Here is a 16,527-nt window from a genome sequence, read left to right as displayed (position 1 = left end):
AAAACTACAGTCTGTGAGTTTCAGAAAGTTAGAACAAATTTAAATAAGGGAAGGTTTCAGAAACTCAAAATATCTATTATTCCAGCCAAATTTTCTCCACTGAGCTCAATCCAAAACTTTCCTGAATAAAGACGCCAAAGAGACTTCTGTTCATTTACAGGACTTCAAGAGACAAAAGGATCTTTTAGGATTAAATTAGTGCAACGGTGATTAATGAATTGGGTGGGGAAGTTGCACCCGTCCAGCCAGGCTGCCTAAGCACACGTGTAGATGTGCTGGTAAGTGCATGCAGTTGGGTGACCCTGGCATGTAACCACATGTGCGCACACGTGGGCAATCCCACTGGGGATTTTTTTTTTTGCCCTGATAGCACAGTAATTCATTCATTCATCTTTGGTACTGAAATTACGTCAGTTTTATCCCTTTTGAGCAGAAATTTAGTTGCAGTCATTTGGCTAAAGCAGGAATAAATTCCTTATTATTTAACTTTTCATATTATGTTTAATTAGCCTGTTACTTACCAGGTAACAGGAAACAATGATTCTCATACTGTCACCTTCTGCCAATTTTTAAACAAACTGACTTGAAGAACCAGACCTGCTAAAATGAAACAAAATGAATAAACAAATTGGAAGTAGCTCATTTATAAGAATAGATGTTCCTATCTGCCTCATTTTTATATTTGTTCATTTTACACACACTGTTTATTGTATTATTAGAAAAATGCAGAAAAAGTGCATATTGCTTTTTAGAGGAAAAAATCATATGAAAATGCAGATGATTTTACAGAAAGTCAATTAAATATAAATTGAAAAGTTTCTGCAAGAAAATCTTTATTCCACAACACCATAGCCTTCAAAGCACACACACAAAAATGCTACCAGAACTGAATTTAATATCTTTATACATATTCATGTCATATGGTATTAGCTTTAGTCTTAGCTTCATGCTGCCAACATTGTTAAAGCTCCTGTTGTAGCTAGTCAGAAAGTCAGATAACGCGTGAATACGTACATCATTTAATAACATGTTCCGACAAAAAACAGATCAGAGGATTTGAAGAACCAAGGAAATGAATACAATGTTTGGCTTTGGTCCAAGTAGCATAGTTCTATGGTAAATATGTATTTCCATGTATTTAAATGTAAACAGAGTGCGAAAATCTTTTCTTAGTTCTGGCATGAGATATACCTTGTTACTGTTAGTAATGACGTTGCCCAGCGCACCTACCACTGTGCTGGTTATGGGTCATTCTACCTCATCCCTGCTTTGCACACCTCCCACAGTGGCAGCAACAGAAAGGCTGACCGAGGGAAGCTGGCCATACAACAGAACGCCCTACACACAAAACCCCCGGCGGAATTCGCTACCGTAGCTGTAAAGGACCATGGCAGTCAGCTCCTGCCTTCAGTTCCCACCTCAGGCATTGCCTGAGCTCCAATCTGATTTGACCTTCACTTTTCTGGTGAGCTTAAGTTTGCCTTCCGATAGATCATGGAGAAAAGCGAAAAAATTTTAAAGGATCTTCAAACCCTACTCTAAAATTCCTTGACTCCCCAGAGATGCCTTGGAAATCTTTATTTCTCAGAAGCTGCTTGTCCAGGTTATGCCATCCTGGAAGTCTTCCACAGGGAGTAGTACTTGTGCTAGATGACCCAGTCCCTGGCCAGATTTGGAAGCTGGCCCCCAAAGAACCTACTCCTCCAAGGCTTCACAGCATCTCTGCAGCACTCAATAATCAAGAAGAAATGCAACATGAATTCAAGAGGGGAAACACACCTCTATACCCTACATCTTTGTAGCATTTCAGTAGATTCTACTAATTTGGGAATAAATTTCAAAAGTCTTCGACTTTCAAATGAAACACCCTGGCAGCAGGTCCCTGTTATTTTACATATTTAACTTGAAGCCCAAGAGTACGACACTAAAAAGAGAAGCCTGTGAGAAGCAGACGAATAATAAGTGTAGCTTGGATCAAATTCTCTTCTAATTTATACAATAAATCAATACAGAAAAGAAAAGGATGATATAACCATGACCAGAATTGCTAATTTGTGGCTCACTGTCAGGCTTTAGTTTCACATCCAAATATTTAAATAATAACTAGATACCACAGACTCCCCCCAAACAGAACATTCTCTTTCGATTCCAGAACCTGTCAACCACAGAGGCATTTTGATGGTGGCAACGCAGCTCCTTCCTTGCTCGTTCCCCGAAGGCTGCAGCCATTCCTGTGCTTTTCTGTGAAGCATGCAGGGCTTGGGAGGGCTCGCTGGTAACAAACACTGATCATCTGACAGTGCCATCAAAGACCTCCCTTATTTGTTAATTTTTGCACTGAATAATTTAGTTCATGGTCACCTAGGGCAGCTTATTATGAGTTCAAAAGCAATTTCTAAACATGTAAGCAACTTCTCTACAAAAATCAACCACGTAGTGCAATCCGTGTCTAAAGGATTTTAAAAGAGAACTGTGCGCTGTTCGCGGCTGTAATCCTTTCTTTATCCATTGATTCAGGATGCAGGGAAGGAAATAATTATCCTCAAAAAATTACTTTGAAACTAGAACATCTGAGCTTTGCATGAATGGTTTATCCGGCTGTTGTTCTAGAACTTAATTACAGCATCAGTTTAAGGTGTATGTTTATAACATTCTTTTAGCTCATCACACAGTGGATTTAAAAGAACACTGAATCAAGTCAGCAAATAACAGAAGCAAGCCCTGGCTGAGGAATAAAATTATACCAGTAACCACATCAGCCAGTGGACGGGCACTGTTTAACATCTTTGTCAGTGACACGACGGTGGGGTTGAGGGTACCCGCAGCAAGTCTGTGATGACACGAAGCTGCATGGTGCAGTCGACAGGCTGAGGGAAGGGATGTCCTCCAGAGGGACCTTGGCAGGCTGGAGAGGTGGGCCCATGCGAACCTCATGTTCAACAAGGCCAAGTGCAAGGTCCTGCACATGGGTTAGGGCAATCACAAGCACAATTACAGGCTGGGTGGAGAATGGATTGAGAACAGCCCTGAGGAGAAGAACTTGGGGGTGCTGGTGGATGAAAAGTTCAACATGACCCAGCAATGTGCACTTGCAGCCCAGAAAGCCAACTAAATCCTGGGCTGCATCAAATGCAGCGTGGCCAGCAAGTCAAGGAAGGTAAGACACCCCCCCCCCCCGGCCCTGCAGTACTGCACCCAACATAAGGAGGACATGGACCTGTTGGAGTGAATCCAGAGGAGGCCACAAAGATGCTCAGAGGGCTGGAGCACCCCTCCTAGGAAGACAGGCTGAGAGAGTTGGGGTTGTTCAGCCTGGAGAAGAGAAGGATCCATAGAGACCTTAGGACAGCCTTCCAGTACCCAAAGGGGCCAACAAGAAAGCTGGCGGGGGACTTGTTACAAGGGCTTCTAGTGATAGGACAAGGGGGAATGGCTTTAAACTGAAAGAGGGGAGATGTAGGTTAGATACTAGGAAGTTCTTCACTATGAGAGTGGTGAGACACTGGCACAGGTTCCGTGGAGCAGCTGTGGGAGCCCCATCCCTGGCTGTGTCCCAGGCCAGGCTGGACAGGGCTTGGAGCACCCTGGGCTGGTGGGAGGTGTCCTTGCCCATGGCGGGGGTGGGTAACTGGGTCCCTCCAACCCCAACCATCCTATGATTCTGTGATGAATGTGCTGTTCAAGGGCTCAGCTTTCAATATTGGCTAAATTCAGGCTTAGCACTCCAATCTGATTTCTGCCTTGTTGGGACAGCATGGTAGCTTACTTGTGGGCTTGGTGAGGCTTTCTGTGAAACCAGTGGTTGTTGGGAGATCATATCTGTGGTCTATCTCTTCTATTATGTTTTGATCAAAGAAGGAAGGCAGAATGCAAGAAAAGAAAAAACTATCAGAGGGGAAATAGGAGGTGACCCTGACCTGGAGGTGAAGAGCAAAGACAGACTCAAGCCTCAGCTTCACAGACTCCTGCAACAAGTGCCAAATTTAAGTGCAAATATTCACACTAACGTGAACAGATATTAGATAAGAAAAATAATTAGTTAAGGAAAAGTAAGCACATGCATCAAAACTACAAATCAAACTGTGCCTTGGAACCTTTCAGACTTTCTTATATGTCCTGTCCGCAGCCATGGCGAGAGCTTTACCTTTCTGTATGATCGCCTGGGAAGAGACTCGCCACCCTAAAGGTGCCAGCCCGCAGTCCTGCCAACTGCTGTGACTGGGCAGTCCTGCCCAAACCCTGTCGCTAGACCTTCCCGCTTAGTGCCTGCGGTGATTCTGTCTAATATGACTGTAAAATACTCCGCAGACCTAAGAATCCTGCATTATTTTGTGCAAAGGTAAACATGATGCTGAGCAAAGGTTAAAAAAAAGACTGTATATAGTAAATATAAACTATAGAAAGTATTTTTTTTTTACCTCCACTTTTTCTTCAGAATCTTTCAAGATTTTCCCTCAACTCCATCTCTGGAACGTCCCACATTTCTGAAGCTTCTCCCATGCTCTCCCTCCGACAAAGGTCCCCTCCTTTTACTCACCAATCGTATGCTTTAATAAGTGAGTGTCTTTCCATCTCTCTGAGTTTTGGCAAACCTCATTAGCTTTGTGACAGTTAACAAGGTACCATGGTTTGTGGCTAATGTGTTTATGCCTGCTGAGCGCAGCTTTGCTAGATCACTGTTTCAGCCCAGATCCCCTAACAATCCGTTTTGAAGCTGCCCTACAACAAACAGCTGCCTGCTAACACACAGGGCCTGCATCGTATTCATTAACAAAAACAATCAGCCAACCAAGAAACTATTTGCATAAACTTGTTATAGAGAATAAGGGAATTAAATACTTGGCTGGAATGAGGCTTCAAAGTGTGGTTCTGATTATAAATTTACACTCTTATGAATCAGAAATAGCTCTGCCAACAACATCAAGTGAATGACACTGCAGTAAAACCAACACAAGCAAACCCAGAATTAATCTCAAGGCAGATTCTGATTCTTGTTTACTTATTTAATTTTTAATTAGAAGGAATCTGGAAATGAAAAATACATAATAATTGCTCAACTTCTTCCATTTCAGAAAAGAAGGAAAAAGGCAGATCTGAGTGCAGATACGGTTTGCTGAAAGACGAATGTCACATTTATGAACCACTTCCATAAAAACAAAGAAAAGAGAAAAGTTCTTTCAGAAGTAGCACAGGATCTTAACAAGGAACAATACAATAATGATATAGTTCTGAAAGAAAATAGCAAATGACAGAGTTTTAGTAAAAAACCTGAAGATGTTTGTGTACTAACACACTGTAATGATGGTATTAAAAACAGTGCTGGCTGATGTTTCAGAGACCCATTAAGACAGAATTGAGTACAGCAGTAGTTTGACAATTTAGAGAAAACGTTTTAGCAAATACATTATATTAAGGTCAGAACACTTTGGAGAAACAAGTTAACAAGATGAGAAAGGTCACAACACAACAGTGTTTTGAATTTGTAAAGATATTAGTCACTCTGACAACATACTGGATTTTTTAACTCAATTGACAAAATTTCACATCTATCTTATACCTCCATGAAGCATAGCCTATACCAAAGAATAGATGCAGACTGGGTTTTAATGGAAAAAAAAGATACTTTATGGAGCTCAGTATGACTCTTATTCAGAATCATCACCATTTTTAAATAATTTATGTTCAAGGTAAAAAAAAAAAAATGGCCAGCTTTACATGAGATCATTAGAAGTAACACAAAGGAAGAAAAATAGCTATAGAAAAACACAGCAGCAACATTGCCAGAAAGTAGGCTAAGAAGCTCTTTGAAGAACATAATGTGTATTATATTACATTAAAGATACATGCCAATCAATCACTTCTGTTTTGAGGGCCTGTTACCAATTTGAAGGGTCTAAAATTAGAAGTCCTTTCTGCCACGCTGGGTTTTCAAAGAGAATGCTCTATGGGATATAAAGGTGCTCTTAAATCTCAGCAAATAGGAAGCCAAGTTCATAATAAACAATGTGGTTAAAAGCTGGACACGCTACTGTTTGAAACAGTGGAGATAACATTACTTTAACAGCACTGCTAACTTGACAGTAGTTCTAGGTAAGAGAAAATTCTTAGAAAGTCCAAACACGTTAAAGGGAGAGATGGTTCATCCCAATTTCAACTAGGCTTACCTTACAGGATTTTCAAGAGAAATCACTGACCAGCTCAGCTCACCACTCTTCTGTGAGATTTAACAGACACGTGGGACAACGTTTGCTGCATAATGGATCATCCACTTAACATAAACAAGGTTTGTCTTATGAGCAGACAAACTCCCATGCAACCAGATTGATAACCAATGTCAACTAGTTCAGAGTTTGGTGGTAACAAACTGTTATTAGAACAGCTTGCATTTATTTTTCCTATAAATGATAATTAAACATAATTAGAGCCCTGGCCTGCAGGCAGAGTGTGTACACAACTTGTTGGGCAGACAGTGTTTACAAAACATAAAGACAGCCACAAACCTTAACACTTTGATTTGGTCCAGTTATGAGTCTAGCTTTGAAAACTGAGACAAGCAGAATTCATGCCAACATCTGGTGAGACTACTGGACACTTAAAAGTAAAAAGAAATGTTCCCCACTCTCTGGGGTGGTATTTAGATTGTGTTGCTATTTGTCTTTTGTGTCCTAATTCATCAAATGACCGGTGGGACTTTAGCAGAAACAAGAGCTTCATTCCCCCTCCCCCCCCCCCCCTTATGATGTGATGAGCATGCGTGTGGAAACTGGTCTTTCTTATTGCTCATTCCTCTCACTGTCCTTTCTCTCATGTAACGCTTTTCCTAAGAAACAGCCACTGTGCTGATGCTTCACCTTCTCCTTCCTATTCCCATTCCTGAGCCATTCTCAGGAATTCCCATTAAACACAATTCTTCCCTCCCTAACAATGTAACAATGGCCCCATAGCGCAGAAGAGACAACCTGCTAGCTCTTACCTGAATACCCCAACAGACAGTTCATATTTATTTTCTTGGCATCTGCAAAAGTATTCCACGAGCTGGCAATAAAGGAGTACTGATACAACGAACACATCTGTTCACCAGGCTAGTTCTTGCCAATGCAAGTACATAAACATTGCTCTAGAAAAATCTCAAGCCCATGAGATTTGGCACTTCTTCCTCTGCTTCACAGTATAGCAGTTTTTCCTGCAGCAGCAAAGCCATGCTAAACTGGTCAACGGTTACATGTGGCCACACACCGGGGATTTTGCTGTCTGGGTTTTACAAGCACTGTGAACACAAGGCAGAGGAGAGCTGGTCTCGACAGATAACATGCCTGTCCTGCATAACTTACCAAATTTGCATGCCTAATAGTGGCAGAATTTTCTGCAGAATTGATGTTGTCTTAAAACTAAAAGCAAGCACACAGCTACAGAGAAAGAAGGCTCCCTGCCTGTGCTAAACTGCAACGTCCAGTTGTAGAGATTAAAGTACAAGGCTTCTAAGACAGAAAAGACTTTTCTCTGCTCTATTAGTACCAAATTCACTATGTTTTCTGTGATTCAATGTGACATAATTGCTAATGACCATTATGAGGAATGTGACATGGCATTTGATGGTACATAATTTTGAAATTGCTGCAGGAATTATGCCATGTACTACAGTTTAAGATGATCATCTTTTTATGATACAGAGCTATTTCTTCAGAGCTTCATTCCCTCAAGCCAGAACTGAAGATAATTGCAGTAGTTTAGTTCCACAGAGCTCAAATACGCAGTTAGGCAAACTTCAGAAAATCAGAGAAAGGAAAGGACATATTGAGACAGAGGTACATAGAGTCAGGGGGTATTGCTGTGCTCTTTCTGGTCCATCACTCATCCAAATACCAGGCACACACACACACAAACCCGAAGAATGCCATCCTTTTAATGCGAAGGCCACTGCACGCATGTGGGCTTTCCAGATACAGCCTCATCTTTCCAAACACGGTGCTTCTGCTGGAGACCCAAAGTGAATATGTCACAACAGGCGTGGTTGGATCAGGTTGCTTAATGAATTGCCACCAAAGAGTTTCAGTGAAATAGGTTTAACATGAATTTGTGGAAGTGCGACTGTACAAGATTCAATGGCAAGGTTCACTCTGTTACTTACCACATGGAGTAAATGCACAGAGATAAATTAAGCTGAAATCAAGTCAGAATAGAGTTGGAAACAGTTTATAAAGATCAAAGGTATAAAAGGGTAATGAAGACCCTTGCACTGAAGTCACAAAGTTTGGAGTAGACCCCCTGGCTTTCTAAACTCTCAGAGAGCTTAGGTGCGGATGGACCTATTCCTAGTCTCAGACTTGGACAATGGATTAATCTAAAGGGGAGAGAGAGGGGAAAAAAGTTTGTTCATTGTTCAAGATTATCCATAAGATTTTAGCAGGAATCAATAAAAATTGTTTTAAATCATAAAACCACATAATTAACGTATCTACTTCAAGCTTGCAATGTATATTATAGCAAATATAATATATTTTTTTTTGCCCTCCAGTTCAGGGAAATACATCTTACGCCTTTGCATTTCTCTAGTAGGTGAAGGGTTGAGCCTGGAGGAGCAGGGTTATCAGCCCAGGCCCCATCCTCAGCTTTCTGCAGTGGTCTCCTTCACATCACAGACTTAGTGGTTGGTGATCACTGAGTAGCATCCTGCTGAGAGGGAGCTGCTGTCCCAGCCTGCTGCTGTCCAGGAGAGCTCAGAAGGGTCTCGCTTTAGGACCACTGTCTGTAAGGCTGTAAGAACGGCTTTTAGTCATCAGCAAACATCCATCCTGACCACAACCCGAGCTGGTAATTTTCTCAAAAAATTCCACCCTGTTACCACTCGGGCTATGATCTGGCAGGAACATTCTGGGGTTTTCACGGAGTAACCGATTGCTTCCATTCTTCTTCCCTGCTGTGACCAGTCAGCAGGAGGGGCTGACCAGCACCAGCAGGGCCATTCTCTGCTTTAGTCAAGCAGGAGTTGCTGGTACAGTCAAGGGGTGCTTAACCATCCAACTCCTTACTCAAGGCTGACAGTTCCCAGTATGGATAGTGCTGTTCTCTGGTTTAGCTGAGGAAGAATTATTTTTACAGTCAAGGGGTGCTTAACTGCCCAGCTCATTACTCAAGGCACCGAGGTTTAGTCAGCAGCTCCTGAGGTTGTAGAACAGTCTGGAGAAGGGGGAGAAGTGCACCACCACAGGGTACTAAAGGCACTTCATTGACTTACTATCAGATGAGGGTTTTCGGCACAGAAGGAATTGCTTTCCATCCAGACACACCTTTTCTGCAGGTGCTTCCACCCTCAGAGCATCCCTCATTCACTACTGAATTGTGTGCTGACTTCTCAGTGCAGTGGGTCACCTCTGGATAGCTGGGACACTGCTTCTCTCTCTTAAGCAATCTATATCCCTAGAACATGAGGTCAACCATATTCTCTTTACAAACTCACATTGATGGGTTAGTTCCTATGTAATTGCTTTTCTGGGCAACTTACTCTCCTGAGTCGATCTTTTATGCTGCTGAAAGTGCCACAGTAGCTCCTCTGCAGTAGTAACAAATGTTTTACCCACGTTAAACAAACAAAGGAAGGATACAAGCTTTTTACAAAATCCTCCTATGAACGTATTTATATAAATTCTTAGAGCTGAACCTAAACCAGTCAACAGTATTTAGGTTTATATTAATGACTATCTTTTTTTTTTTCTCTGAAAAAGTGATTTTTAGATAAATATAAAGTAAAGCTAAATAAAGCATGACAGGAGATAAAACTCTCCCCTGTATAAAACACATAATTCAAGCACAGTCTGTACACATAAATACTCAGCAGCTTCGGTTTGTCACAGTGACCCACTAACATAGTGACTGAAACTTTACCAACTCCCCTCCACCTACCTGACTCCAAATAAACCACAGGAGCATGATAGCCCCATTAAACTTCGAGTTTAAGACCAGGTTACTATGTAACTACTGATTTTTCTAAACTGTTGCACCAGTCCCCCTTCAACTGATGCTGTTTAGAATTTCCTGCCCTATCTTGCACCCCGGCACAGCTCTTACCTCTTTCAGAACATACTGATTTGATTCGTAACTCAAGGAAATACAGAACGACAGCTCAGATTTATATGCTCTTACTCCACATGCACGCAAGTGTAAGCAATCATTTTGGGCACATTAAAACTCATTTGTTTCAACTTACAGGCTCACGACACATACTTCTGCAACACTTTCAGAACAAACCTGATGTCATTCACATGCCTGGGGCTCAGAAGTTAGGATGGCAGCAAATAATACCACGAATAAGGTGTGGCTGCATTAAAGTTGACTGTCCTTAGAGTTATAACGTACTTCTAACTTATCTTTCATTCTGGCTTTTCAATATACCCATTGTACCAACATACAGTCCCTCAGAATCACTCCTACATGAGGAGTACGAGAGAATGAGGGATCTAAATGAGTCTGCACTGGCATCAGGGAGTCTCAATTAAGGCAAAATAACTTTTACCACTTCACCTATCACCTCTGATGTAGGTAGAGAATGTTTGTACATCTCTTCTCAGTGGGCTCTCTCATTTGTCTTATATTTAAACCTCTTCATGAAACTTTCACCACCCTTTGAAGGTAACTAAGATTCATCTTGTTCATCTGTTCTTTGCACCTCATTGCAGAAATTGATGCTTGAGATAAGATAGCTGGATAATGATCACAAATAGCTTCCAAGAGCCTCTTTGGTGTTCAAATAACTTATTTTAAGGTACTTTCTCTTCTGCCTGCTGGGTTTAAAATCTTCCCGTGGCACACATAACACGTAGGACTGCAAATTCTTGTTGCATAGTTTCCAGAACAGATTTTTAAACCATCAGTGCCATTACAAATCTTTACCAAGTACATTAGGAACTATTAAAATGATGCAGGAACAGACAGTTACATCACGTGCTGCAGGTATAAACATCCCCTGCACCACTAGGTAAACAGTGACTAGGGGGAAGGTTTGGCAGATACTGAGCAACTGTTATTTAATTAAAATCGTTGACAAACATTTTATGCTTCTTCAAATTATATCTTGTAGCAATTTGCTTCTTGTTTCCTTTTGGGGTATAAAAAATCTTTGGGAAACTGACTGCTTGAAACAATGTAGAACCACAAGCTATGAGTGGATAATATTTGGTTGCTGTGAGAGCTTTTCACTGCACTCTTAATTGATCATATCTAAAATGTTCTCTGATTTTCACAACGTAGGATAGGGGGACCCCAGTTCCTTCATATCCCCTGGGAAAGGCCCTAAATCTTTCCTGGAGCTTTTGGATATTGCAGATATGAGAGTGAAGGGAGAAAAAGGATGCAGGATGGGAGGTTCACCTTAGATTTGAAGAGCCAACCTGTTTATGACACAAAGACTTCTTATGTATTTCTTCTTATGACTGACTTGACATATTTGGTTTTATATTTCCACAGATACTCTCCTGCGTAAGGAATTTCAGTAGCAGAGTAATTTTGTTTCTCCTTCTTTAGTCCTTTGTCTGTAAAACCAGAGTCTACCAAAACCGTAACGTCTAAGAAAGCACATCTCTACTGAACAGAACACATTTTGAGGTCAAGATTTAAATATTTGGAGTTTCCATGAAATGGCTCAGTTGTTTCCAGGAAGGGGGTAATATTAATTTTTTCACCATTTTTTTTTTTTTTTCCATCAAAAAAATAGTAGCCTTCATGTTTGAGAGAAGGACTTTGCTCATACGTGGGGTCACTCTCTTGGCATGGATGTGCCCTTTACTGGTTTTTTAATACAAAACAACCCCCTTGTTCCCATCTGGCTGATGTAAGACTGTGAGAGTGCTTGGTTAGCACAGCTAAGTCCAAAGCTGTTAGTTTGGCAAAGACATTTACCGAGCGTGCTGGGATCAGCAGTGCTTCCTTTGCAATTGCTCTTTCCAGTTCAGCAGGAGAGGACAAGGGAGCCAGTGGAAAGAAACGGCTTGAGATGAAGAAACAGCCATGAGGGTGCTGAGCCAGGCTTACGGAAAAAAAAATGAACCACAGAACATGGAAAGGATACTGAAGGACATTAAACGCGTCTGGAAAACATTTTGTTCTAATTTCCAGGACTTAACAGCATTTTAAGTAAAAGAGAATGACGTTTCAAAATGGGAAGGTGTAAGAAACACTGTCCAAAGATTTTGTGCTGGAGTGAAATAAACTTTGCTGTTGCTGTGTTTTCCAATAAGAAGATTTCATCAAAATTGATCCAATTTTGTGAGACACTTTGATGTCCCTGGAACCACAAAAAAAAGTGCTTCAGCTAAGCTGGTGTCATGCACTAACTATGCTCTCATTATTTCAGGTGCCACACATACTGCCCTAAAGAACTAGGTGTTTTCTTCTTTTGTGATTCTTCCCATTTGGCTGTGGAAAGATTTCAGCATCTAATATATAATGAATCTCCTGGTTCATATCAACAAGGATTCATTACGGCGAGGCTCCAATGCTACATGCTTTATCTGAACCTGCAGTAATTACTATAGCAAGTCTGCTGGTCTTCGCTTATCTTGTTTGCTAACGTATCTATTGATAGTGAAACAAACAACAGTCAACCTTCCTAATGAACACAATCAATCACAGTACACACACACCGCAACCAAGGCCAAAATGTTAAGACGTCCTGCAGCCCCGCAGAAAAGAAGCCTCCAATGGTGGCAGAGCAGAAATATTAGACAAAAACACCAAAGCAAAACAAATATCAAATCAAAACGAACAACTGTGGATTGTTTTGCAAAATAAAAGGGCTGCTGCCTTTGTGACAGCTTACTGAGCCATGTGCTTCAGGCAGAAAGCCAGGATGAAAGGGGGAGCAGGGAAATTTGGCGCTCTAATGCTGCCTGCAATAAGCATCCTCTGAGCACAGGAAACACCTTTTATTTCTTCATGTCATTTTCATGTTCAATATCTAAAAATATATTAGTGAAATATCTGAATTCATCTGAACAGAACATTGTGCCTTGGAAGACAGCTGTGAGGTTATACACCATACGGTGCTCTCTCCCTGCTTACCCAAATCCTTTCCAAAGTGTCTGCTACTGGTCTCTATCACAGGTTGAATACCCGAGATACTGAAACCTCTGCTCTGACCCAAATATAGCTCTTATGGTCTTACATATTGTCAATCAGATAAACAGGGGTTGAAAGTTAAACACAGTGGCTGAAATTTCATCCTGGTGAAAAGACCCAGCAGACAGCCTATGCCCTGCTCGATTTCTCAAAACAGGCATTAACTGGAGGTTAAGCAGGTCAGTTGCACCGCATCGGTCCTCTGCTTCAACATGCTTTTCCTTTCAAGCTGGGAAAGGGAAGAATCTACTTCTCTCACCACTGCAACTTGCAGATTCCTTGGAGGCGTCTGAGGAGGAGAGGGAATGATTGGCTTGTCAGGTCACCCAGACATCTGTAGCAATTATACAGTACGTTGCAAAGCCCAATTCATTTCCAGCCCTGTTGATCCAAATACTCTACTTCATTCTGCAAACTACCTGGCACTTCAAAGCTCAGAGTAGTTCCTCCTCTCCTTAAGTATCCTTAATTAAGTGTTGTTAATTATGTTTATAAATGCAGCCACATAGCCTGATGCATTTCACATCATGTTGATATCAACAACCCAGATAAGGAACTTCTTACCTTTCATCTTAGCAGCCATTCAATTACACAAAGCACTGCTGCTGGCACAGACCTTCGTGCCTGGCTGCAATATATCTGCCAGAGCACGTGGAGACCATGAGTACCTGGGCAGGTAGGTGGGTTTGTTGGTGGCCAGGCATGCTTCCACCATTTCTCTGCAGAAAGTCACTCTGTGAGACAGCCAAATGCCTGGAGACAAGGAGGAGGTAACTGCAAGATCTAACCTGCATTACGAGCAGGTAGGAGGCTTTTGAGGGTTTGGAAATGAAAAGCATGCCAAGTACTGGGCTTTATGTCACCGTGACCATAATATGAAATTGTCTATTGACTCTGTGTTGTTCTGCTCCATAAAATAGTAATGTATTATAGAAGGAGGGGAATGAGACTGCTGTCTCCATGGACATGGATATTCAGAGTGAAGTACTACGACGTAGGCTGAAGCTTAGGGCATTATTCCATCCCTGCATTCACTAAAATGAGATAGCTTCAATGAATTTTAAAAGCTCGCCGTACCCATTTAATTTAGTCAGTCCTAACACATTAAATACAATTAAACAGTGAAAAATATATTAATGTCTTAAGAATTGCCAAGAAGTTCCAACCAAAGGCTGAAATTTTCAGCTGTTATGCCAAATTTTATGCCGTTCGGTAACAAAAATGAAAAATTGTGATAGTCTACATTTGGGCATAAGAGTGGAGTCATTTCTTTTCCAATTAAACTGCTTTTATTGATTTTGCTGAAGGTCTTAATTTCATTTTTTAAAAGCTTTTAACATTCACATTGCTGGGATTTCAGTAAAAGAAAAAATATACCAGGCACATGTATATGTATGTATGCTCACTTATTCATTCATGCATAGAATAAAAATGTAAAATACATATACAATAATTATATGCGTTATATTTAGCATGGATATGCACATTTGCACATATGTACAGTCTGCATTTTCATTATACAGTTTCCTTTGGAACAGAAAGCTATGAACGACGGATAGATACAGTGAGCCTTTGCCCACTTTCACAGCACGTATTTCTAAAGATTGCAGCCAGTTTTAATAACATCAGTATCATCATAAAACCTAGAAATCCCAGCCAAGGTCAGTGACAACAGGCAAATATGACTACACAAAAGGGATCTGATCCCTCAGAAAAGGTGTTTATTGTACCTATACTGGTGTGACCTGAGTTTGATTCTTCCATCCCCAGTCCAGCACTGTCATCCCCATCCATGGGGGTCTCTGGAAGACAGTAACACCCCAGTGCATTTACTGGGTAACGTAATGGTCTCTTCTGCCTTAAAAATTTCCTGTGCCAGTAAAATAGAAGGCATTATTGCTGGTTGTGCTGGTGCCTAGAAGCTTGACTCAGAGATAAGAGTCCCGCTGTGCTACAATCAACCTACACAATGACATCGTATCCGAATTCTGCAGAGTTTATAAACAAGTACGTGTTTTCAGTATCAACTGTCCTATCTGCTCAAGGCAGGTTAACAGAAACCCAGCCCCTATAATGTGATTTCCTCACGCCAGAGGAAATGCACGTGGAGCAGCAGGGAGTGTGATTTCCTCACGCCAGAGGAAATGCACGTGGAGCAGCAGGGAAGCGGAAGCTAACTTCGCAAGAAGGAACAAGTTGTACTCTGCATCCCAGATGAGCATCAGTTGCAAACGCTTTTAACTGCAGTTTTTCACACAATGGCTTTTAAAATACATCTCTACTTAACTTGTCCTACATCAGGAACATTCATGCACTCATGTACAGACCTCACTGTTATAAAACACCTTAGCTTCGCTTTTGTCCACATCTAAAAAAACCCTACTTATTCTCTAGTACACCACTCCTTAACAAGTATTACTCAGTAATTACTGAGGGAGTCATAAAAGGAAACAGGCATCCCAGCATCAGAATATTTGCACTCCTTACAGATTTGCAACTTTAATATTGAAGAGATACATCTTGCCTTATAAAAAACTCCCCAGGCTGCTTGTTTCCTTCAGCTGAAGAGTGAGCAAACGTGTCATCATTCGAAGAGCAATCACAAGACAGCACAAAGTAGCATCACATTTAAACAGCATCACTGGCCAAACAAACAACAGAGGAGGATTTACAGGGACACATTCCTGAAAGCCTGCTGTTGAAGTGTGTCAGCAAACTATCCGCATGCTTAACTAGATTTGGCAGGAACACCAAGATTCAAAACATATTTTATTATAGAGGTTCACAACGTAAATGTACAGGCATGGCTGTACACTAGAAACTATCACGACTATGAACTGCTAGGAAATCAGCCCACATTTATCAAGGGAATCAATGCAGAGATTTTCATGCCTTTATCAAGAAGGGAAATTTGTGATTCTTTTTGTGAGAAACCATTAGAACAAAATCCCTGCCTACCCAGACACACTAAAGAGAGCTACTTTTTGTTAAGAGGTGTCCGTCAACCTCTTAAGTACTCAGATGTGCGTGTCCACTTAAACATAGGATAAGTCAAAGATTACACCAGTATTAAGATCAGTTCAGAATGTTCTGGATTCAAACATCATAAACTGGAAATACACTCTGAATCAGCTAAGCTCCCTACCATCCTATAATAAATGCTTCTCAACCATCATCCTTTCTAAAACCCTGATTAAGTATCAATTCCCCTTGCACTGTTTGAGACATTTTAAAAGATCAGGCTATTTTGGCCCAGCTGGAGTCCTAACACACAGACTTCTCTACAGGGAGTTTCAATCTTGAGTATCTTGCCTGGAAAACACTGCTCATTCTCACACTTCATCGTGGTTCACCAGTGCAGCAGATTCACTTAGAGGGAATCTTAGAGAGCTCCCAAACCTCCAAGAGCTTTATAGA

This window comes from Falco naumanni, chromosome 1 (genome assembly GCF_017639655.2).
Source record: "Falco naumanni isolate bFalNau1 chromosome 1, bFalNau1.pat, whole genome shotgun sequence".
Classification (NCBI taxonomy): Eukaryota; Metazoa; Chordata; class Aves; order Falconiformes; family Falconidae; genus Falco; species Falco naumanni.
The sequence above is the reverse complement of the archived record's forward strand: the minus strand, read 5'-3'. Positions refer to the sequence as shown.